Genomic DNA, 23,558 nt, shown 5'->3' with positions numbered 1-23,558 from the left:
TGGATGGTGGAAAGGCTTTGGAGAGTCAGGGGGTGAGACATCCACTGCAGAGTACCCAGCTCTGACCTGTTCTTGTAGCCACAGTATTTATGTGGCTGGTCCAGTTAAGTTTCTGATCAATGGGGGTATTTGATGCCTCCCCGACTGAAAGTGGCCTTCCACCACCCATGCTGTAGCCACTAGGGGAGCACTGTGTAGAAGCATCTGAGCAGGAAAGTACAGCCGAATGACGGACACTAAGGGATTGCACAACGGTAATTAGTTGCATTGTAATGTGAATTGAGTAGTGATAAATTTATTCATTTTGTTTGGAATGTTTTATGGTGGCTGTCATTTCAGCTTTGTGCCCAGGAGGCGCTGTGATATTCCGTGACAGGGATGATATGATAGGGATTTGGTTGATGGGGCTGTGGTGAGCAACGGAGATCTGGGGTTTCATTCACTCAAATCGGAGTCTGGTGAGGCGTTCACAGACAGCTTGTGCCAAAGGGAGATTTGCTGCCTGCCTCTTGCCTTCCTTCTCATCCTCCTCCTCTTCCTCTTCTTCCTCCTCCTCTCCCTTGTCCTCTTCCTGAGACGGTCCCGCAATCTCTGCTGGAGTTGCACCCTCATGATGGCTAGGTTGTGAAGCATGCAGCAGAACACCATGAAATGGGACACCCGCTCCGCTGAGTACGAGAGTGCTCCTCCCGAGCGGTCAAGGCCGCAGGACCATTGCTTCAGCAGCCCAATGGTCTGCTCGATGATGTTCCTGGTGGCAGCATCACTCTCATTATATGGGTGGTGTGGTTATGGAGGGGAGTCATGAGCCTGATGCAAAGTGGATAGCCCTTGTCTCCGAGCAGCCACCCTCAGGTTTGACATGGGTTTGGAAGATTGCTGGCACATTGGACTGATGCAGGATGAAGGCATTATGATGCATGGTCGCACAACAACTGCACATTAAGTGAGTGGTAGGCATTGTAGTTAGAGCAAATCTCAGGATTGCTATATGGCACCCGCAAAGCTGCGTGGGTGCAGTTGATGGCGCCCTGCACCATGAGGAAGCCCGCTATCCTGGCAAAGCTACATGCATGCTCCTCCTGTTTCTCTTTGCTCAGAGACAAGACCTTGAGGACTACTGGGAGAGCCGTGTTCACCCTGCTCTGAGGCTCCAGGTTTGGTTGCAGGCAGTGGCAGAGTTCTATGATCACGTCCTTGGTGAAGTGGAGCCTTCTAATACACTACTCCTCGCTTAAGTAGCGATAAGGGATGTGCTCTCTGAATACCCTAGGTGGGTAAGGCCTCCTGTTGGGAGCCCTCCTGTACCTCCTGCTCTGCCCTCTGCTGCATCTGCTCTCCTTCACTGCCCCTGCTCCTGAAGATACTCGAAAGTGAGGTGGACTGCCAGTAAAGCCCCCATAACTGTGAGCAAGTGTTGTGAAGAGGTCTTTAAATAAGAATGAAGGCATTCTCCGCTTGCCCCAACACTCTTTGCCACCTTAGGATCTTGAAAGAAGTTTAGAAAGCTGCTAGAGTTGCAGAAAGTTCCACAGAGCCAGTCAAACTGCACAAACATGTCAGCTGCAAGTTGTTACTAATGAAGTGTCAGCTGTGGCTCAGTGAGTAGCACTCTCATCTCTGAGTCACAAGGTTGTGAGTTCAAGTCACACTCCAGAGACTTGAGCACATAAAATTAGGCTGACACTTTGGTGCAGTGCTGAGGGAGTGCTACCTTTCGGATGAGATGTTAAACTGAGGCCCTGCCTGCTCTCTCAGGTGGACATAAAAGATCCCATGGCACTATTATGAAGACAAGCAAGGAAGTTATCCCTGGTGTCCTGACCAATATTTATCCTTCAATTGACATAATAAAAACAGATGATCTGGTCATTATCACATTGCTGTTTGTGGAACCTTGTTTGTGTGCAAATTGGCTGCCCGTTTCCTACATTACAACAGTGACTACACTCCAAAAGTACGTCATTGGCTATAAAGTGCTTTGAGATGTCCGGTGGTCGTGAAAGGCACTATTTAAATGCAAATCTTTTTTTATCCCTTTAAATAATGCTGCTGGAACCTCCTTCCTGCTTGTGAACACTTGGTCAGTTGGTCAGAATTAACACAGTTGAGTGGCACACTCCAAAAAGGGCAGATCGGGCATCAGGTGAGCATTGCACATTCACTGACGTCACGATCGGCATAATTTCCATACTGCTAACGAGCGCAGACGTCGGCACCAAAAATGGCAGCGACCATGGTTCCCGCAGGCAGTAGGCAGAAGTACAGTGGCTGCCTTTTTATTCCAATAACGGGCATTAAAAGCTCTAACACAATGAATTTCTAGGCCTCTGTTTCTTATCCTTTAACCAACTTTGTATCTAGTACCCTACTTTACTTCAGATCCCAGTTTAATTCGATTTTTTTTTTTAACATGGGACCTTACCAAGAGTCTAAACGAGCAAAATTCCCAAGCGTGGTAACCAAGTTGGGGCGGGACTTGCCCCGGCCATGAAATTGCAGTTACCGCCCCTCAGAGGAAGTGGAGTGCAATGTCGCGCGCTCCACTTCCTGTTGAGGCGGGTTCTGGGATGCTACTCAGGCGCGTTCACCAGCGCTGCTCAGCTGTTCCGCGCAGTACTGACGCGGTGTAACGCCACTCCCCTTCCGTAAAGGGGAGGGCCGCTGGGCACTCTGCACAGCCTCTGATGGCCTCCACTGGGCTACCCAGGCGGCGTGGTGCTGAGGCCACAGCCTGGCACCCAAAATGGAGCGCCAGGCTGCATGATGGCGGCCTGGACCATGCAATAGAGGACCAAGATGGATCGACCAGTGAGTTGGCCAAACATACAAAATGGTGGCGCGCAGCGCTCCCCATCTCCTCTTTAACTTCCGCCCTGGGAGTGGAGGTCGGCCTAGCTTGCGACCTGCGAGGCTGGTGCTGACACTGCTCGCGACAGCCTCGCAGGGCTCTGGCCAATTTCTGCTGTGGGCACGTGGCACTAAGGGGTCGGCGTGCACGGTGATGACGTTATCGGCGGTTTGCGGTGGCCCAGGGTGCTACCGGCAGGCACGATGCTACCCTGTCAACGCTTCCGCTAACTCCCGCGCAATTTTGTGGGGATCGGTAGTGCTCCCCCCATCCTGGGCAAAAACAGTTTCACGCCCCGTTAGCTCCCCCCTGAGGTGCTAATGGGAAGCGCAAAACAAGGCCCCTATGTATGCTATATCATAGGAAACTCCAGCATCTAACTTTATCCGTAATGTTCTGAAAGAAATCAAGGAGGCATGTGTGGTATGACCGTTCCCTTTTTAAATCAACAGCAAAACTCTGTTGATACTGGAAATCTGAAACAAAAACAAAAAGTTCCAGATATACTTTGCAGGTCAGGTAGCATTTGTGGAGAGAACAGACAATTCAAGATGATGTTCTGAAGAAGGGTCAATGCCTGAAATGTTGACTTATGTGTTTTCTGGACATGCTAATTGACCCGTTGAATGTTTACAGTATTTTCTGCTTTCCCAAAACCATATTGACCGTTTATTATTAGATACTTTCTATACAGGTAACCCTTAAAATGGTTTCCATTGCTTTCACTGGAATCCTACAACAGTCCGTGTTTGGACCTAATTTCTGAATGATTTGGATTCTGAAAGCAACTGCAAAATTTTCAGATTTTCATTGCTACATGTTTTCAAATTTTGAGAATGAAGATTTATGATAAAATTGATAGACAATGACAGTCTTCAACAAAATAACTTTTACTTACTTTTAAACACAATCTTATTTTTGTTTCAATTACAGTGACTCGCAGCATCTAAAATTGAACTGTTATCATTTGCCATGTGTCAAAGCAGCGCTCCATTGACATTTAGTGAGGACATGTTTTTAGATCTTTCATATTTTAAGGCTTCAAAAAAGATATCAGCTATGTCCCGTTTTCTGTTATTGCTTATTTGTGATCTTTTCTGAGTTTTAATGATAAATATCATTATCTTTGCAAGTTAAGTTTATCTCAGCTTTTCGATATGATTTTGTTCTACATTCAACGTTCATTCATATTTACTCCCTTTTCCATTTTATTTTAGTATGTTTAAATAATTTCTTCAAATGTAGTCTGGAATATTAGTTTGAAATAAACCTCATATGAAAATAATAAATGGACATTTCTATTTGAAAAAAAAAATCCCCAAAATTTTCCGGGGAACTTCCGATTCCTCCCCAATTCGTGGCGATTATAAATTTAAAAACACAGCTACAACTATGGGTGTCACAATCAGATCATATTAATCATTTTACTACTGTGGGAAAATAAAGTCATCCACTCTTAAACAAAGACGATGCACCAGGTGAAACACAGCAATTCATGGAAGAGATAATCTGAGACAGTCGCATCAGTATTACAAAAATTCAATAATTGAAAATAAAGATAGAGCTTCTGTTTAATACAATGGTCTTGAAAATCAGTGGACCGTGATCCTGGTAGTTATGCCAGATTCGTGCCACATAATGCCCTCAAATGTTGACTGTGCCAGAGGGTACGGTGTTAGCAGGAGGACACCTCATTTCCATGGGTCTTCTGGGCACATGTGGCATTATGTGTGCATTTGCCCATGTGGCTGGAAGGCCTAACAACTGCAAGTTATCATGGGGGACGTGCCTAGATCCCACTACTTCTTGCTGTTAGCCTCGTGTTCTGGCCTCCCCAGTGGTCCGTTCTGTAACTTCCCTGGGTCCCGATAATTAGCACCTGCGAAGAGACTCTTGATTACTCTACCAGAAAACATCAAAACTGGTTCGATGAGAATGACCAGCAGATCCAGGAGCGAATAGACCACTAATGCAAGGCAATTTTGAACTTGAAACAACACCACAACTCGGGCAAAAGAAAACAGATCTACAGGCAACTGAAGGGCTGAGGTCGAACAAAAAACTCAGGACCTAAAGAACAGATGGTGGGTGGAAAAAGCATAGGAGATCCAGCAACTAGCCAACAATCATGACGTGCGTGGATTTTTTAGCACAGTCAAGACCACCTATGGCCCAAGCACTCAAGGTCCTATTCCACTGAGAGCTAAGAGCAGAGAGGTGACCATCAAGAGCAGAGGGGCAGTCAGTGCCCCCTGGAAGGAGCACTTAGAGGATCTGTTCAACCAAGACTCTGTCTTTGACATGAGTGTCCTTGACTCCATCCCACAGCATACTACCCGTCACCACTTTGACACAATCCCAGCCCAGCATGAGGTTGAAAAGGCCATCCGACAACTAAAAAACAACAAGGCCTCAGGAGCAGATGGAATTCTGGCCGAAGTACTAAAGCATGGCAGAGCGGTACTCTTGGTGCCAATCCACGACCTCATCTCTCTTATCTGGAAGGACGAGAGCATGCCAGGGGATCTCAGAGGCGTAATCGTGACCATCTTCAAGAAAGGAGACAAGTCCGACTGCGGTAATTACAGCAGAGTTTCCCTGTTGTTTGCCGCAGGAAAAATTATCGCATTAATCTTTCTCAATCGTCTCCTCCCAGTGGCTGAAGAGCTCCTCCCAGAGTCGCAATGTGGATTCCACCCACTAAGGGACACAACGGACATGATCTTCACTGTGCGACAAATCCAAGAAAAATGTAGGGAACAGCATCAACCTCTGTACATGGCTTTCTTTGACCTCACAAAGGCCTTTGAGGGATTATGGAATGTCCTTCCCAAATTCACATGTCCTCAAAAAATTGTCATCATCCTCCGCCTGCTTCATGATGACATGCAAGCTGTGATTCTTACCAACAGATTCACCACAGACCCAATACAAGTGCAGGGGTCAAGCCAAGGCTCTGTCATCGCACCAATGCTCTTTTCAATCTTTCTCGCTGCAATGCTTCATCTCACATTTAACAAGCACCCGCTGGAGTGGAATTAATCTACAGGACAAGCGGGAAATTGTTCCACTCCCGACGCCTCCAGTCCCGATCCAAGGTTGTTCCAACCTCTGTCATTGAATTACAATATGCAGATGATGCTTGCGTTTGTGTCAGAACTCAAAATCATCGTTGACACCTTCACTGAAGCGTACGAGAGTCTGGGCCTTTCTTTAAACATCAGTAAGACAACGGTTCTCTACCAACCTGCCCCTGCCACACAGTACTGCTCACCGATTATCAAGATCCATGGCGAGACCTTGGACAATGTGGACCACTTCCCATACATTGGGAGCCTACTATCAGCAAGGACAGACATCAATGACGAAGTCCAACACCGCCTTCAGTGTGCCAATGCAGCCTTCGGCCACCTGAGGAAAAAGTGTTCAAAGACCAGGATCTCAAATCCGGCACCAAGCTCATGGTCTACAGAGCAGTCGCGATACCCGCCCTCCTATATGCTTCAGAGATATGGACTATATACAGTAGGCACCTCAAAGCACTGGCAAAGTACCACCAATGCTGCTTCCGCAAAATCCTGCAAATTCATTGGCAGGATAAACGCACCAACGTCAACGTTCTCTCTTAGGCCAACATCCCCAGCATGGAGGCATTGACCACGCTCGATCAGCTTCGATGGCAGGCCACATTGTCCACATGCCCGATACTAGACTCCCAAAACAAGCACTCTACTCTGAATTACGTTACGGCAGGTGAGCTATGGAGGGCAGAGAAAACGCTTCCAGGACACCCTCAAAGCCTCCTTGAAAAAATGTAAACACTCCACCAATTCTTGGGAATCCCTGGCCCAAGACCGCTCAAAGTGGAGGAGATACATCTGAGAAGGCGCCGAACACTTCGAGTCTCTTCGCCGGGAGCATGCGGAAGCCAAGTATAAACAGTGGAAGGAGTGTAAGACAAATCAAGCACCCCACCACCCGTCCCTCCAACCACCATCTGCCCCAACTGTGACCGAAACTGGAGATCCTGTATTGGTCTCATCAGTCACCTTAGAACTCATTTTAGTGTGGAAGCCAGTCATCCTCAACTCCAGGGGACTGCCTAAGAAGAAGAAGAAGAAGACATCTTCCCCAAGATCCACAACTCCTCACTGGGTGCCCAAGCCACTGCCGTTGCCTGAAACCCCGCTTGTAGGCCCCAATTGTGAACCTGCAATGGATGGTCTACATCATTTCTCCCAGCAGACCAGCCTCCAGTATTACACTGGGTCCCTTGTGAGCTAAGAAAGTGGAAACTCCTAGTGTAGGGAGTCCCCACCCTTGGCTCCATCTTCGTGGCATTATTGGCAATGTAAGAGGCGGTCGGAAGTTTCACCCTTTAAAAGGCCGATTTAAAAACTCCCAGGCATAACTAGGTGCCTGCCTTTACCCACAGGATTTGTGGAGCATATCCAAGAAAACCATCAAGGAAATTTGGGGGGAAATAAAATTAAAAGTCATGGGGCTAGATTTTACACTTTTGTGCATATCACCCAAAAAAGGGCGTTTTTTCTGGCGTGGGCGGTAAAAATGGGTTTTCAGATTGCCGGCTTGTCGCCCATTCGCAGAGCCCCTAGTCTCCATTTTTGAAATTGGGCGTTACGAGCGATATGAAATGGGCATTAGCGTTAAATCTCTATGACCTTCTGCCATAAAGTGTTGCCGTCCTTAGCAATGACATGGCAACACCCGTTTCCCATGATTCAGGAGGTCAGGGGTCATCATTACATGTGCAGAAAAGGAGACAGAGAGAGAGGGAGCAGAGAGGGACTGAAAGCATGTGTGGGTGTTGTTATATATGTGGACTTGTATTTACTCTGTACAGCCAACAGAGGGCTCATCCCCTGGAGTCCCAAGGGATCCCATAATCCCTTGAGAGCACAGGTATTTAAGGAGGCTTCACAGGTTGGAGAGGCACTCTGGAGACCTGCAATAAAAGACTAAGGTCACACTTTACTTTGAGCTCACAGTGTTCAGCCTGACTCTTTATCCATACACAACAAACAGCGATGAGATACAGATAGCGAACCCAAAGATGCAGAGAACAGTGGGCATCCTGGAGAAACTTTCGGTGGGAGATGTTTGGAAAGTTTTGTGGAGAGACTCGACCAGTACTTCGTGGCCAACGAGCTAAATGGGGAAGAGAGCGCTGCCAAACGAAGGATGATCCTCCTCACCATCTGTGGGGCACCAACGTATGACCTCATGAAGAAACTGCTCACTCCAGAGAAACCCACGGAGAAATCGTACGACGATTTGTACACACTGGTCTGAGAGCATTTGAACCCGAAGGAAAGCGTTCTGATGGCAAAGTACCGGTTCTACACCTATAAAAGGTCTGAAGACCAGGAAGTGGCAAGTTTTGTCGCTGAGCTAAGGCGCCTTGCAGGACATTGCAGATTTGAAGGACATTTGGAGCACTTGCTCAGAAACTTTTTCGTACTTGGTATTGGCAACAAAACCATACTTAGCAAACTTTTGACTGGAGAGACCCCAACCTTGAGTAAGGCCACAGCGATAGCCCAGGTGTTCATTGCCACCAGTGACAATACGAAGTAAATCGCTCAGCACACGAGTGCTGCTATAAGTACTGTGAACAAATTGATGTTGTTTTCGAATCATAATGTACAGGGCAGGTCACACATACCTGCAGCTGCATGTCCGCAGAAGATTCAGAGTCCACCATCAAGGGTGATGAATGCAAGGCCATTAACACCTTGTTGCCGCTGCGGGGTGATCATCGTTTCCATTCACGCTGATTCAAAGAGTACGTTTGCAAGGGCTGTGGAACAATGGGACACCTCCCACAAGTGTGCAGGCGAGCTGCAAAGCCTGTTAAACCTGCAAACCACCATGTTGCAGAGGAGGACAGATCCATGGAGGATCATGACGAACCAGAACCTCAGATAGAGGAGGCAGAGGTACATGGGGTGCACACATTCACCACGAATTGCCCCCGATAATGCTGAATGTTGACCTAAATGGACTCCCGGTTTCAATGGAGCTGGACACAGGTGCGAGCCAGTCCAGCATGGGCAAAAAGACTTTCGAAAGGTTGTGGTGCAACAAGGCCTCAAGGCCAGTCTTAACTCCAGTTCGCATGAAACTAAGAACTTACACTAAAGAACTGATTCCTGTAATCGGCAGTGCTACCGTAAAGATCTCCTACGATGGAGTGGTGCACAAGCTACCACTCTGGGTGGTACCGGGCAATGGTCCCACGCTGCTTGGCAGTAGCTGGCTGGGAAAGATACGCTGGAACTGGGACGATGTCCGAGCACTATCGCCCGCTGACGACACTTCGTGTGCACAGGTCTTAAACAAATTTCCTTCGCTGTTCCAACCAGGCATTGGGAAATTCCAAGGAGCAAAAGTGCAGGTTCATCTAATTCTGGGGGTGCGACCCATTCATCACAAGGCGAGAGCAGTACCGTACATGATGAGTGAAAGGGTGGAGATCGAGCTAGACCAGCTGAAAAGAGAGGGCATCATTTCATCGATCGAGTTCAGGGAGTGGGCCAGTCCTATTGTCCCAGTCCTCAAGAGAGACAGCACCGTCAGAATCTGTGGCGGTTACAAAGTAACTATCAATCGTTTCTCCCTGCAGGACCAATATCCACTACCAAAGGCCGACGACCTCTTTGCAATGCTGGCTGGAGGAAAGACATTCACGAAGCTGGATCTGACTTCAGCCTACATGACGCAGGAACTGGAGGAATCATCGAAGGCCGTCACCTGCATCAACACGCACAAAGGTCTTTTTGTTTATAACAGATGACCGTTTGGAATCCGATCAGCGGCGGCGATATTCCAGAGAAACATGGAAAGTTTACTGAAGTCGGTCCCGCACACCGTGGTCTTTGAGGACGACCTCTTGGTCACAGGTCGGAACAGAGTCGAGCACCTGCAGAACCTGGAGGAGGTTCTTAGTCGGCTCAACCGCATGGGGCTCAGGTTAAAACACTTGAAGTGCATTTTTCTGGTACCTGAAGTGGGGTTCTTGAGAAGGAGGATTGCGGCGGATGGCATCAGGCCCACCAACGCAAAGACAGAGGCAATCAAGAACGCACCAAGGCCACAGAACGTGACGGAGCTGCGGTCATTTCTGGGACTCTTGAACTACTTTGATAACTTCTTACTGGGTCTCAGCACACTGCTAGAACCACTACATGTCTTACTACGAGAAGGGGGCAAATGGGTTTGGGGCAAAAGCCAAGAAAATGCCTTTGTAAAAGCGAGAAAAATGTTATGATCAAACAAATTGCTTGAGTTGTATGATCCATGTAAGCATTTGGTACTAGCATGTGATGTGTCATCATATGGCGTCGGGTGTGTATTGCAGCAAGCTAATGATTTGGGGAAACTGCAACCGGTTGCTTATGCATTCAGGAGTCTGTCTAAGGCTGAGAGAGCCTATAGCATGATTGAGAAAGAAGCGTTAGCGTGTGCCTATGGGGTAAAGAAAATGCATCAATATCTGTTTGGGCTAAAATTCGAGTTGGAAACTGCCCATAAGCCATTTATATCCCTGTTTTCCGAGAGTAAAGGGATAAATACCAACGCATCGGCCCACATCCAGAGGTGGGTGCTCACGTTGTCCGCATACAACTACACCATCTGCCACAGGCCAGGCACAGAAAACTGCGCCGATGCTCTCAGTAGGCTGCCATTGCCCACCACGGGGGTGGAAATGGCGCAGCCCGCAGATCTAGCCATGGTTATGGAAGCATTTGAGAGTTAGCAATCACCCGTCACTGCCCGGCAGATAAAAACTGGACAAGCCAGGACCCCTTATTATCTCTAGTCAAAAGCTTTGTGCTTCACGTGAGCTGGTCCAGTGTCCCAGTGGAAATGCAGGAAGAGATAAAGCCGTTCCAGCAGCGCAATGATGAAATGTCTATACAGGCAGACTGCCTTCTGTGGGGCAATCGAGTAGTGGTCCCCAAGAAGGTCAGAGAGACCTTCATCAATGACCTTCACAGTAACCACCCAGGCATCGTAATGATGAAAGTGATAGCCAGATCCTACCTGTGGTGGCTCGGTGTCGATGCGGACTTAGAGTCCTGTGTTCACAGATGTAATACATGCTCGCAGTTAAACAATGTACCCAGGGAGGCGCCACTAAGTTTATGGTCTTGGCCCTCCAAACCATGGTCTAGGTACATGTCGGCTATGCAGGCCCGTTCTTGGGTAAAATGTTCCTTGTGGTTGTAGATGCATACTCCAAGTGGATTGAATGTGAGGTAGTTTCGGCTAGCACATCCGCTGCCACTACTGAAAGCCTGCGGGCCATGTTTGCCACACACGGCTTACCCGATGTCCTGGTGAGCGACAATGGGGCATGTTTTACCAGTGCTGAGTTCAAAGAATTCATGACCCGTAACAGGATCAAACATGTCACATTTACCCCAATGTCCAATGGTCAGGCAGAGAGAGCAGTGCAAACCATCAAGCAAGGCTTGAAGAGGGTAACTGAAGGCTCACTGCAGACTCGCCTATCCCGAATCCTGCTTAGCTACTGCACGAGACCCCACTCACTCACTGGGATCCCACCTGCTGCACTACTCATGAAAAGAGCACTTAAGACAAGGCTCTCGTTAGTTCACACTGATCAACATGAACAGGTAGAGAGCAGGCGGCTTCAACAAAGTGCATACCATGAAAGTGCAAATGTGTCACGCGAGATTGAAATCAATGATCCTGTAGTTGTATTAAATTATGGACAAGGTCCCAAGTGGCTTCCCGGCACTGTCGTGGCCAAAGAGGGGAGCAGGGTGTTTCGGATCAAAATTTCAAATGGACTCATTCACCGGAAACACTTGGACCAAATCAAACTCAGGTTCATGGACTATCCTGAGCAACCCACCCTGGACCCTACCTTTTTTGATCCCCCAACATACATACCAGTGGCAACCGACATCACAGTTGACCACGAAGCAGAACCCATCATCCACATCAGCCCTGCAGGGCCCAACACACCAGGTAGCCCATCAAGACCAGCTGCACAGCAGCCCAGTGAGGGCCCAACAAATGATTCAACAACACCAGCTTTCACACTGAGACAATCAACCAGGGCAAGAAGGGCCCCAGATCGACTCACATTGTAAATAGTTACACTATTGACTTTGGGGGGGGTGAGTATTGTTAAATATGCAGACTTGTATTTACTCTGTACAGCCACCAGAGGGCTCATCCCCTGGAGTCCCAAGGGATCCCATAATCCCTTGGGAGCACAGGTTTTTAAGGAGGCTTCACAGGTTGGAGAGGCACCCTGGAGACCTGCACTAAAAGACTATGGTCATACTTTACTTTGAGCTCACATTGTTCAGTCTGACTCTTTCTCCATACACAACAGGTGTGGTGAGTGTTTGTTTGGCTGTTCTGGGAGGCACGAGGGAGATTCACCAGCAGCAAAAAGCCTACTAAGCATCAGAATATAGTTGGCACCGAGTTTTTGTCCAATAAATAATATATAACATGGAAGGGATGGAGGAGGCCCTGGAGCTGGTAGCCAGGAACACTGGTGGCAGAGGCTCCCAGTGGTCCCGGAGTGCAATGCTGCACCACAAGGTGCTGCACCCCCATTGCCAACTACACATGAGAGTCAGGAGCAACATCTTGCTTCTGGCTCGGAGCAGGTTCCCATCTCGGGATTGTGCTCTCCCATATCCATCCAAGCAGCGGTTCAGCCGTCATCCCCTCACCTCCCCTCCCAATGAAGCAGCATCTGAGGAGTTCCTCGGCCAGGCGGCTTGGAGTCAGGAGGGGAAGGGGAAGGGTTAGAGGTGGGGAGGAAAAGTGGGGGTGGGGAGAAAGGTTGTTTTTTACAGAAATACTTATGATTTCAGACAAATGTTCGGTTTAAATATTTTTTATTTAACAAAACCTTGATGTGTATTGGCTCAGATAGCTGTACCGTTACACACTGGTGATTCCTTTACATCAAAGAGTATAATTACACTTAACTTCAATCAATTTAAAGTTTAACTGTCACCAAGGTAGTGCCCACCATTGATGTATGACCTGCACACCCAGCAGTGTGTCAGCCTTGTAAATACCACCAACGTTCTTTCAGGCAAAGCGCTCATTTATGAGCTGCTGATGTAAGAGTCTTGTAGCTATCATGCCAACACGGGTCCTTTCATGCGGTCTACAGGGGGGCGTGGGCATGGCTTCAGCGTCAGCCTGATTGTCTGGGCTGATGTCAGCGTCCACCTTCTCTTCCTCCTCTCCCTCTCTCTGCTGAGGTGGACTGTCAGACCCTTCTGGCAATTCATGTCCCCTCCTGATAGTCAAGTTGTGCAGCATGGGGCACACCAGTACGAATTGAGCTATCTGCTCAGTATGGTATTGGAACTCTCCTCCTGAGTGGTCCAGACATCTAAAGCGCGCTTAAGCATTCCAATGGTTTTCTCCACGATATTGTGAGTGGCTCTGTGGCTGTCATTGTATCGGCTCTCGGCTTCGGTGTGGATGTCACGCAGGGTGGTCAGCAGCCAGGTGGCGAGGCCATATCCTTTGTCACCAAGCATCCAGCATTGACCTTGTGGCTGATTATTAAACATGTCAGATACAGTGCTCTCACGCAGGATGTGAACATCATGGATACTACCCGGAAATTTAGCATTCACTGGCATAATAATTTGCTGGTGGTCGACAACAAGTTGCACATTCAGGGAGTGGAATCCTTGCGGTTCCTGAAAACCTCTGCATTCTGAAAAGATGCCCGCATCGCGATGTGCGTACAGTCTATTGCCCCCTGCACCTTGGGTAAATTAGCAATTCAGTAGAATCCTAAAGCCCTCTCAGTCTGAGCCTCCCTGGTCATAGGGAAGCTGATAAAGTCCATCCTGCGTGCATACAGGGCTTCAGTGACCTGTCTAATGCAGCAATGTGTGGCATGTTGAGACATACCGCAAATGTCACCAGCTGAGGCCTGAAAAGGCGTAGAATGACAGTGCATTAAAAGACTTAATGATGTTTCACCGCAATTATGCAGGTTAAAAACATAACATACCTTAACTGGAATCCCTTTGAACGTCGTGGTGACTTTGACCTCGACGGACAGTGCAGTACTGATGGTGCTGGCAGGCTGCAGATCTCCCTATGAGCTGGCATACCTCAGTGATAACCTCTTTCTGGAAGCACAGTCTCTGAACGCAGGTGTTATCAGACAAGTTGAGATAAGGCCGCTTCTCCCTGTACTTGCGGGGAGTTTAACGTCTGGTCCTCCTCATCAGTCTGGCACGTCTTACATTGAGCACATGATGCTATGGAGCGTAGCTTCGGCCATCTCAACTCTGCAGCATGTGACTGGTCATTAAGAGAGGGTGAGAAAGGACAGGCCCCATTCCAATTGCTATCTGTTTTCCACCGATTGGTCACAAAGAATGAATGTCCTGACGAAGACACCTATTAAATTCCAATCGTTCACATTATGATAAAGATGTTTGTTCAGATGTTCACATCATCTGCAAAGACCTCCAGAGTACATCCAAACTCCCGCGAAGTTGAAGCAGAGCAGCCTTTTAAATGATGCGACGTGTGATTTAGAACATGGTGTGCAAATCGCTGTGAGTAGTTCCGGGTAGTTCCACTTTTCCCCGGCGGTTTTTTGGGTGAGCGATATTGTGGGCGAGATGTGTGCGAGGTGGTGAAAGTGATGTTGGGCGATCTTCTGGGCGTTAGTTTTGGCAAATGTGACCTTTACAACAAAATAAAGTAGATGGTCGGTATTATTGAATCTCAGCGTTAATTACATGCGGAAAGTAATGCTCTGCGATATTATGGATGTTCGTTTCACCAATTCTGATGATTTCGCCCAAAAAAAGTGGACGGGCGGTATTATTTTTTCCCAGCGTTACGTACATGGGGAAAGTAATGCTCGACAATAAGTGTCGGAAAAATGGGCGTCAGTTTCCATTTTGTAGTTACATGGGCGATATCTGGGCGTTATACATCATTTCAGCAGTAAAATGGACGTTGTGGGCATTATGCATGCACTTTTGTGCAGGTCGCCCAAAAACTGGCGTTATTTCCGGCGTGGACGATAAAAATGGGTTTTCAGATCGCCGGATTATCGCCCATTTTCAAAGCCTCTAGTTTCCATTTAAAAATTGGGTGTTACCGCGAGCGATCTAAAATGGATGTTAGCGTTAAATCTCTCTGACTTTCTGCCGTAAAGTGTTGCCGTCCTTAGCAACGGCATGGCAACGCTCGATTTGCATGATTCAGGAGGTTAAGGGTCATCATTACATGCGCATGAGAGGAGACAGAGAGGGAGGGAGCAGAGGGGAAGTGTAGATGTGTGTGGGTGTGGTGTGGCTGCTTTGGGAGGAAGGAGGGAGAATTTCAAGCTTTATAGCAAATTGTGACCAAAAAATTAGCTGTTACCAACCAGATATTTTCCCGAATTTGGTGCTTATAATGGAGGGAGAGGAAGAGGCGACACAGCACGCTGGAGACTGACACTGGCGAGAGCAATGACTTGGGAGAGGAGCACATTGGAGGATGCAAAACAGCGAGGATATTCTCGGACGAGGCTAATGCCTCCCTCATCATGGAAGTCCAGTCACACTGGGGTGATTTGACACAGGTAGGGCATGAGAAGCCCACTTCAAAGACCTACCAGAAGATATGGGCCGAGATAACAGATGTGGTCTCGTCGGTGACCAACGAGGTGCGTGAGGGCAACCAATGCCGCAAGCGATGGAACGACCTTGTCGGATCCACAAGAGTAAATATTACATTTATTTATATGTACTTATGTATTTTATATAATTTGATTTGTAAGAGTCATGAGTAACTATCATCAGATGTGAGGCCTTTCACTTTTACCGGGAATGTTGTACTCAAAGCCTGCGGTCACGGTGCACGTCTTTAGGTAAAGAATGATAATTATCATAATAATCATGATTACATCTGTCGGTTATGTGTTGTATCAGTCTCTGTGACAGTACCTAGCAATGATATCACGCAATGATCTCATGCCATGTCGTCCTGTTACCTTTTACAGAAGAAGCTCTCGATGCATAGGTCCGTGCAGAGGCGAACGGGTGGGGGGCCACCAGTCACCAGCGACCTCAGTGACATTGAGGAGTGGTTGCTCGCACTCGTGGGGAGCAACCCCCGGATGGCCACGCAAGCAGCTACAGACCCTGAAGTGATGCCACGTGAGTATATTATTGTTCGGATATGAGTGGGTGTGGCATCTATTGACTTTATATCACGCAATGGTATATATTTTACTCATGGCATGAGATCATTGCATGCTATAAAGTCAATAGATGCCACACCCACTCATATCCGAACAATAATATATCATAATGATTTCTATAAGTGTCCTATAAATAATGTTGGCCTCATGAGAATCATTGCAATGCAGAATGTGAAGTCTGTGATGATTTTGATAGCGGTGGTGTTGTTGTCGTGCATATGCTGTGTGTAGTGCTGGACTCACCTTGTGACCCAGCACCCCCTTCTCCTCTCAGCCAGCAGCATATCCCAAGGCAAGACCACAGAGGCCAGAAGGTGGGGGCCCGGGGCTGGACTCGCCGGATGATCCGACATCTGGTGCTGAGGAGGTCCAATTCTTGCCCGTCAATCAGCTGGGTCTGTTCTCCATGGATGAGAGCGTGGACTTTGAGGAGTCTGCATCGCCAGGATCCAGAAGGCATTCCACCCCAAGGCGATCGAGTGCTCCTTCGGCCATTCCCACCTCCACTCTGGAGGTACCGGGCCCAAGTACCTCGCCACAGGGCACCTCAGGTGGCCCCAGGATGGCACCGACCCCACGGAGGTTTCGTGGATGCGGCAGGTCTGTTCCACGAGCGCCAGATGAGAGCAGAGAGATGGTACAGTTGTCCAGGAGGATTGTAGACATAGGTGACCAGATGCTACATGCATTGGGGGGCATATTCCAACAGATGGCCAGCATCTCCAGCTCCATGATGAAGTACGTTCCGCGGATGGCGGAGGCGATAGCCAGGAACACTCGTGGTACAGACTTTGCCAGGTTGGCAACTCACTTTTAAGATGCCTGGTGCTGCTCCTGGCATACTTTTCTACACTCTTCATTGATCCAGGTTTGGTCACCTGGTTTGATGGTAATGGTAGAGTGAGGATATGCTGGGCCATGAAGCTACATATTGTGGCGGAATACAATTCTGCTGCTGCTCATGGCCCACATCGCCTTATGGATGCCCAGTTTTGAGCTGCAAGATCTGTTGTGAATCCATTATGTTTAGCACAGTGGTAGTGCCATGCAACACCATGGAGGGTGTTCTCAGTGTGAAGACAAGACTTTGTCTCCACATGACTTGTGCGGTGGTCAGTCCTACCAATACTGTCATGGACAGATGCATCTGGAGCAGGTAGTCTTGTGCGGAGAAGGTCAAGTAGGTTTTTCCCTTGTGTTAATTCTCTCGCCACCTGCCGCAGACCCAGTCTGGCAGCTATGTCCTTCAGGACTCAGACAGCTTGGTCAGTAGTAGTGCTACCGAACCATTCTTGATGATGAACATTGAAGATCCCCATCCAGAGTACATTCTGTGCCCTTTCTACACTCAGTGCTTCTTCCAAGTGGTGTTCAACATAAAAGCATACTGAGTCATCAGCTAAGAGAATGCGATAGGTGGTAATCAGCAGGAAGTGTAAATTTTTATAGAGGCAAGAATAAATCAGCATATAAGATCATATATGGTACTTCACTTTCAGTGCTACATTTTTTCCTTATAATAATTAGTGAAAAATAATGACCTCACTCAGAAGGATGTGTTGAGGTATCTCGAAATCATGCGTATCTAGGAGCATGACATTTTGCAAACATCAGCAAGAGCCAACCCCACTTAATCTCCCAAATAATCATAAAAATATTTCTGCTCACAGAAAACTCCAAAAGGAGCATGAGATCTAAATCACCAAATAATGACGAAGAATGGAAAAGAATCTGGGATCAAGCCTTCATAACCACCACTGACAGTAGATTACATGTCGTCAATTCAAATTTACACACCGAAAATCCCACACCTACCTAAACTTTGTAGATTCTGACCCTGCTGGATAGATCATGGTGAGACTGGCACATTTATACACACCTTCTGTCCTGCCACTGAATCCAAACAATTTTGGAATTAATATTCCCTCAAATCCACTTCCCTATCTCTGCTATTTCTTTTCCCAAGAGTGCAAGTCTGAAGTACACAGACTAATTCTCAATGCCAACAGCCAGAAGATGCATCTCCCTACTTTGGTGAAACCCTATTTCTCCCACCACAAATATATGGATGAGGCATCTATGCCAGTTAGAGCATGTGATACATAGACAGAAGTGGTAAATTATCAAGCAGTCCAGCCGCTCTTCCTGCAGACTTTAACAATTTGTTATTAACGAATATGATATAATTGGGACTACAGAGACATGGCTCTAGGGTGACCAAGGCTGGGAACTCAACATCCAGGGGTATTCAACATTCAGAAAGGATAGACAGAAAGCAAAAGGAGGTGGGGTGGCATTGCTGGTTAAAGAGCAAATTAACGCAATAGTAAGGAAGGACATTAGCTTGGATGATGTGGAATCTGTATGGATAGAGCTGCGGAATACCAAAGGGCAGAAAACTCTTGTGGGAGTTGTGTACAGACCACCAAACAGTAGTAGTGAGGGTGGGGACGGCATCAAACAAGAAATTAGGGATGCGTGCAATAAAGGTACAGCAGTTATCATGGGCGACTTTAATCTACATATAGATTGGGCTAACCAAACTAGTAGCTGTATGGCGGAGGAGGATTTCCTGGAGTGTATTAGGGATGGTTTTCTGGACCAATATGTCAAGGAACCAACTAGAGGGCTGGCCATCCTCGACTGGGTGATGTGTAACGAGAAAGGACTAATTAGCAATCTTGTTGTGCAAGGCCCCTTGGGGAAGAGTGAACATAATATGGTAGAATTCTTTATTAAGATGGAGAGTGACACAGATAATTCAGAGACTAGGGTCCTGAATGTAAGGAAAGGTAACTTTGATGGTATGAGAAGTGAATTGGCTAGAATAGACTGGCGAATGATACGTAAAGGGTTGATGGTGGACAGGCAATGGCAAACATTTAAAGATCACAAGGATGAACCTCAACAGTTGTACATCTTTGTCTGGAGTAAAAATAAAACAGGGAAGGTGGCTCAACCGTGGCTAACAAGGGAAATTAGAGATAGTGTTAAATCCAAGGAAGAGGCATATAAAATTGACCAGAAAAAGCAGCAAACCTGAGGACTGGGAGAAATTGAGAATTCAGCAGAGGAGGACAAAGGGTTTAATTAGGAGGGGGAAAATAGAGTATGAGAGGAAGCTTGCTGGAAACATAAAAACTGACTGCAAAAGCTTCTATAGATATGTGAAGAGAAAAAGCTTAGTGAAGACTAACATAGGTCCCTTGCAGTCAGAATCAGGTGAATTTATGATGGGGAACAAAGAAATGGCAGACCAATTGAACAAATACTTTGGTTCTGTCTTCATGAAGGAAGACACAAATAACCTTCCGGAAATACTAGGGGACTGAGGGTCTAGTGAGAAGGAGGAACTGAAGGAAATCCTTATTAGTCAGGAAATTGTGTAAGAGAAAATGATGGGATTGAAGGCCGATAAATCCCCAGGGCGTGATAGTCTGTATCCCAAAGTACTTAAGGAAGAGGCCCTAAAAATAGTGGATGCATTGGTGATCATTTTCCAATAGTCTATCGACTCGGGATCAGTTCCTATGGACTGGAGGGTAGCTAATGTAACATCACTTTTTAAAAAAGGAGAGAGAGAGAAAATGGGGAATTATAGACCGGTTAGCCTGACATCAGTAGTGGGGAAAATGTTGGAATCAATTATTAATAAATGAAATAGCAGCGCATTTGGAAAGCAGTGACAGGATTGGTCCAAGTCAGCATGGATTTGTGAAAGGGAAATCATGCTTGACAAATCTTCTGGAATTTTTTGAGGATGTAATTAGTAGAGTGGACAAGGGAGAACCAGTGGATGTAATGTATTTGGACTTTCAAAAGGCTTTTGACAAGGTCCCACACAAGAGATTGGTGTACAAAATTAAAGCACATGGTATTGGGGGTAATGTATTGATGTGGATAGAGAATTGGTTGGCAGACAGGAAGCAGAAAGTCGGGATAAATGGGTCCTTTTCAGAATGGCAGGCAGTGACTAGTAAGGTGCCGCAGGGCTCAGTGCTGGGACCCCAGCTATGTACAATATACATCAATGATTTAGATGAAGGAATTGAGAGTAATATCTCCAAGTTTGCAGATGACATTAAGCTGGCTGGCAATCTGAGCTGTGAGGAAGTTGCTAAGAGGCTGCAGGGTGACTTGGACAGGTTAGGTGAGTGGGCCAATGCATGGCAGATGCAGTATAATGTGGATAAATGTGAGGTTATCCACTTTGGTGGCAAAAACCTAAAAGCAGAATATTATCTGAATGACGGCAGATTAGGAAAAGGGGAGGTGCAACGAGACCTGGGTGTCATGGTACATCAATCATTGAAGGTTAGCATACAGGTGCAGCAGGCGGTGAAGAAGGCAAATGGCATGTTGGCGTTCATAGCTAGGGGATTTGAGTATAGGAGCAGGGAGGTCTTGCTGCAGCTGTACAGGGCCTTAGTGAGGCCTCACCTGGAATATTGTGTTCAGTTTTGGTCTCCTAATCTCAGTAAGGACGTTCTTGCTATTGAGGGAGTGCAGCGAAGGTTCACCAACTGATTCCTGGGATGGCAGGACTGACAGATGAGAGACTGGATCGACTGGGCCTGTATTCACTGGAGTTTAGAAGAATGAGAGGGGATCTCATAGAAATGTATAAAATTCTGATGGGACTGGACAGGTTAGATGCAGGAAGAATGTTCCCGATCTTGGAGGAGTTCAGAACCAGGGGTCAGAGACTAAGGATAAGGGGTAAGTCATTTAGGATTGAGATGAGGAGAAACTTCTTCACTCAGAGAATTGTTAACCTGTGGAATTCTCTTCTGCAGAGAGTTGTTGATGCCAGTTCGTTAGATATATTCAAGAGGGAGGTGGATATGCCCATACAGCTAAAGGGATCAAGGGGTATGGAGAGGAAGCAGGAAAGGAGTACAGAGGTGAATGATCAGCCATGATCTTGTGGAATGTTGGTGCAGTCTCAAAGGGCCTACTCCTGCACCTATTCTCTATATTTCTATGTTTCTATTTAGAAGAAGGGGCTGTTTAATGCCAATGAGAACACATACCATCACCAGTCTCAGTAGCTTCAGAAACATACATTATGCAGCTTATTTAGGAAGAATGTGCTGTATGAAGCCCCTTTAAGATTTGAGTATGATTACAGTTTTAGATTAACTTTCAGCTTGTACTTGTTCCCTACTGCAGTATGGTAAACATTCAAAGGCTGTTAGCTTTGAATGAGCCAGCAGCAACATACTACTGGGTCACGAGGAAACATTTTGACATGTTTGGTGTTGGAAATTGTTGGATAGCCAGATGTTGGTACCAATGGCTCATGTCTGCCATCTTTCTCCATATTTGCAGCCAGGTCCTCAGAATATTACCGATACCATTCACACTGCCAATGATCTTCTGCCAGGCTTGTTATAGTACTAAAGAGGGCAACCCTCCTTTCCCTCACTTCATGTATCATGACTTCAAGCACAAGCATCTGTGAATCTTTTCCTGTGTGGATGGGAATCCTCCATGGTACAGGAACTTGGCAGCTCTAAATGCCAATAGAAACATAGAAACATAGAAAATAGGTGCAGGAGTAGGCCATTCAGCTCTTCAAGCCAGCACCACCATTCAATAAGATCATGGCTGATCATTCACCTCAGTACCCCTTTCCTGCTTCCTCTCCATACCCCTTGATCCCTTTAGCCATGATAGCTATATCTAACTCCCCCTTGAATATATCTAACAAATTGGCATCAACAGCTCTCTGCGGTAGAGAATTCCACAGGTTCACAACTCTCTGAGTGAAGAAGTTTCTCCTCATCTCGGTCCTAAATGGCTTACCCCTTATCCTTAGACTGTAACCTCTAGTTCTGGACTTCCCCAACATCGGAACATTCTTCCTGCATCTAACCTGTCCAGATCGCCAGAATTATATATGTTTCTATGAGATCCCCTCTCATTCTTCTAAACTCCAGTGAATACAGGCCCAGTCGATCCAGTCTCTCCTCAAATGTCAGTCCTGCCATACCGGGAATCAGTCTGTTGAACCTTCGCTGCATTCCCTCAATAGCAAGAATGCCCTTCCTCAGATTAGGAGCCCAAAACTAACACCATATTCCAGGTGAGGCCACATCAAGGCCCTGTACAACTACAGTAAGACCTTCCTGCTCCTAAACGCAAAACCCCTAGCTATGAAGGCCAACATGCCATTTGCCTTCTTCACCGCCTGCTGTACCTGCATGCCAACTTTCAATGACTGATGTACCATGACACCCAGGTCTCATTGCACTTTCCATTTTCCTAATCTGCCACCATTCAGATAATATTCTGCCTTCAAGTTTTTGCCACCAAAGTGGATAACCTCACATTTATTCACATTATACTGAATCTGCCATGCATGTGCCCACTGATCTAACCTGTCCAAGTAACCCTGCAGCCTCTTAGCATCCGCCTCCCAGCTTAGTGTCATCTGCAAACTTCGAGATATTACACTCAATTCCTTCATCTAAATTATTGAAGTATTTTGTAAATAGCTGGGGTCCCAGCACTGAGCCCTGCGGCACCCCACTAGTCACTGCCTGCCATTCTGAAAAGGACCCATTAATCCCAACTCTCTGCTTCCTGTCTGCCAACCAGTTCTCTATCCACGTCAGTACATTACCCCCAATACCATGTGCTTTGATTTTGCACAGCAATCTCTTGTGTGGGACCTTGTCAAAAGCCTTTTGAAAGTCCAAATACACCACATCCACTGGTTCTCCCTTGTCCACTCTACTAGTTACATCCTCAAAAAATTCCAGAAGATTTGTCAGCATGATTTCTCTTTCATAAATCCATGTTGACTTGGACCGATCCTGTCACTGCTTTCCAAATGCGCTGCTATTTCATCTTTAATAATTGATTCTAACATTTTCCCTACTACCAATGTCATGCTAACCAGTCTATAATTCTCCTTTTTCTCTCTCCCTCCTTCTTTAAAAAGTAGTGTTATATTAGCTACCCTCCAGTCCATAGGAACTGATCCTAAATCGATAGACTACTGGAAAATGATCACCAATGCATCCACTATTTCTAGGGCCACTTCCTTAAGTACTCTGGGATGCAGACTATCAGGCCCTGGGGATTTATCGGCCTTCAATCCCATCAGTTTCCCTGACAAAATTTCCTGACTATTAAGGATTTCCTTCAGTTCCTCCTTCTCGCTAGATCCTCTGTGCCCTAGTATTTCCGGAAGGTTATTTGTGTCTTCCTTAGTGAAGACAGAACCAAAGTATTTGGTCAATTGGTCTGCCATTTCTTTGTTCCCCATTGTAAATTCACCTGATTCTGACTGCAAGGGACCTACATTAGTCTTCACTAATGTCTTTCTCTTCACATATCTATAGACGCTTTTGCAGTCAGTTTTTATGTTCCCAGCAAACTTCCTTTCATACTCTATTTTCCCCCTCCTAATTAAACCCTTTGTCCTCCTCTGCTAAATTCTAA

This window comes from Pristiophorus japonicus, chromosome 10 (genome assembly GCF_044704955.1).
Source record: "Pristiophorus japonicus isolate sPriJap1 chromosome 10, sPriJap1.hap1, whole genome shotgun sequence".
Lineage (NCBI taxonomy): Eukaryota > Metazoa > Chordata > Chondrichthyes > Pristiophoridae > Pristiophorus > Pristiophorus japonicus.
This window is presented reverse-complemented; position numbering follows the sequence as displayed.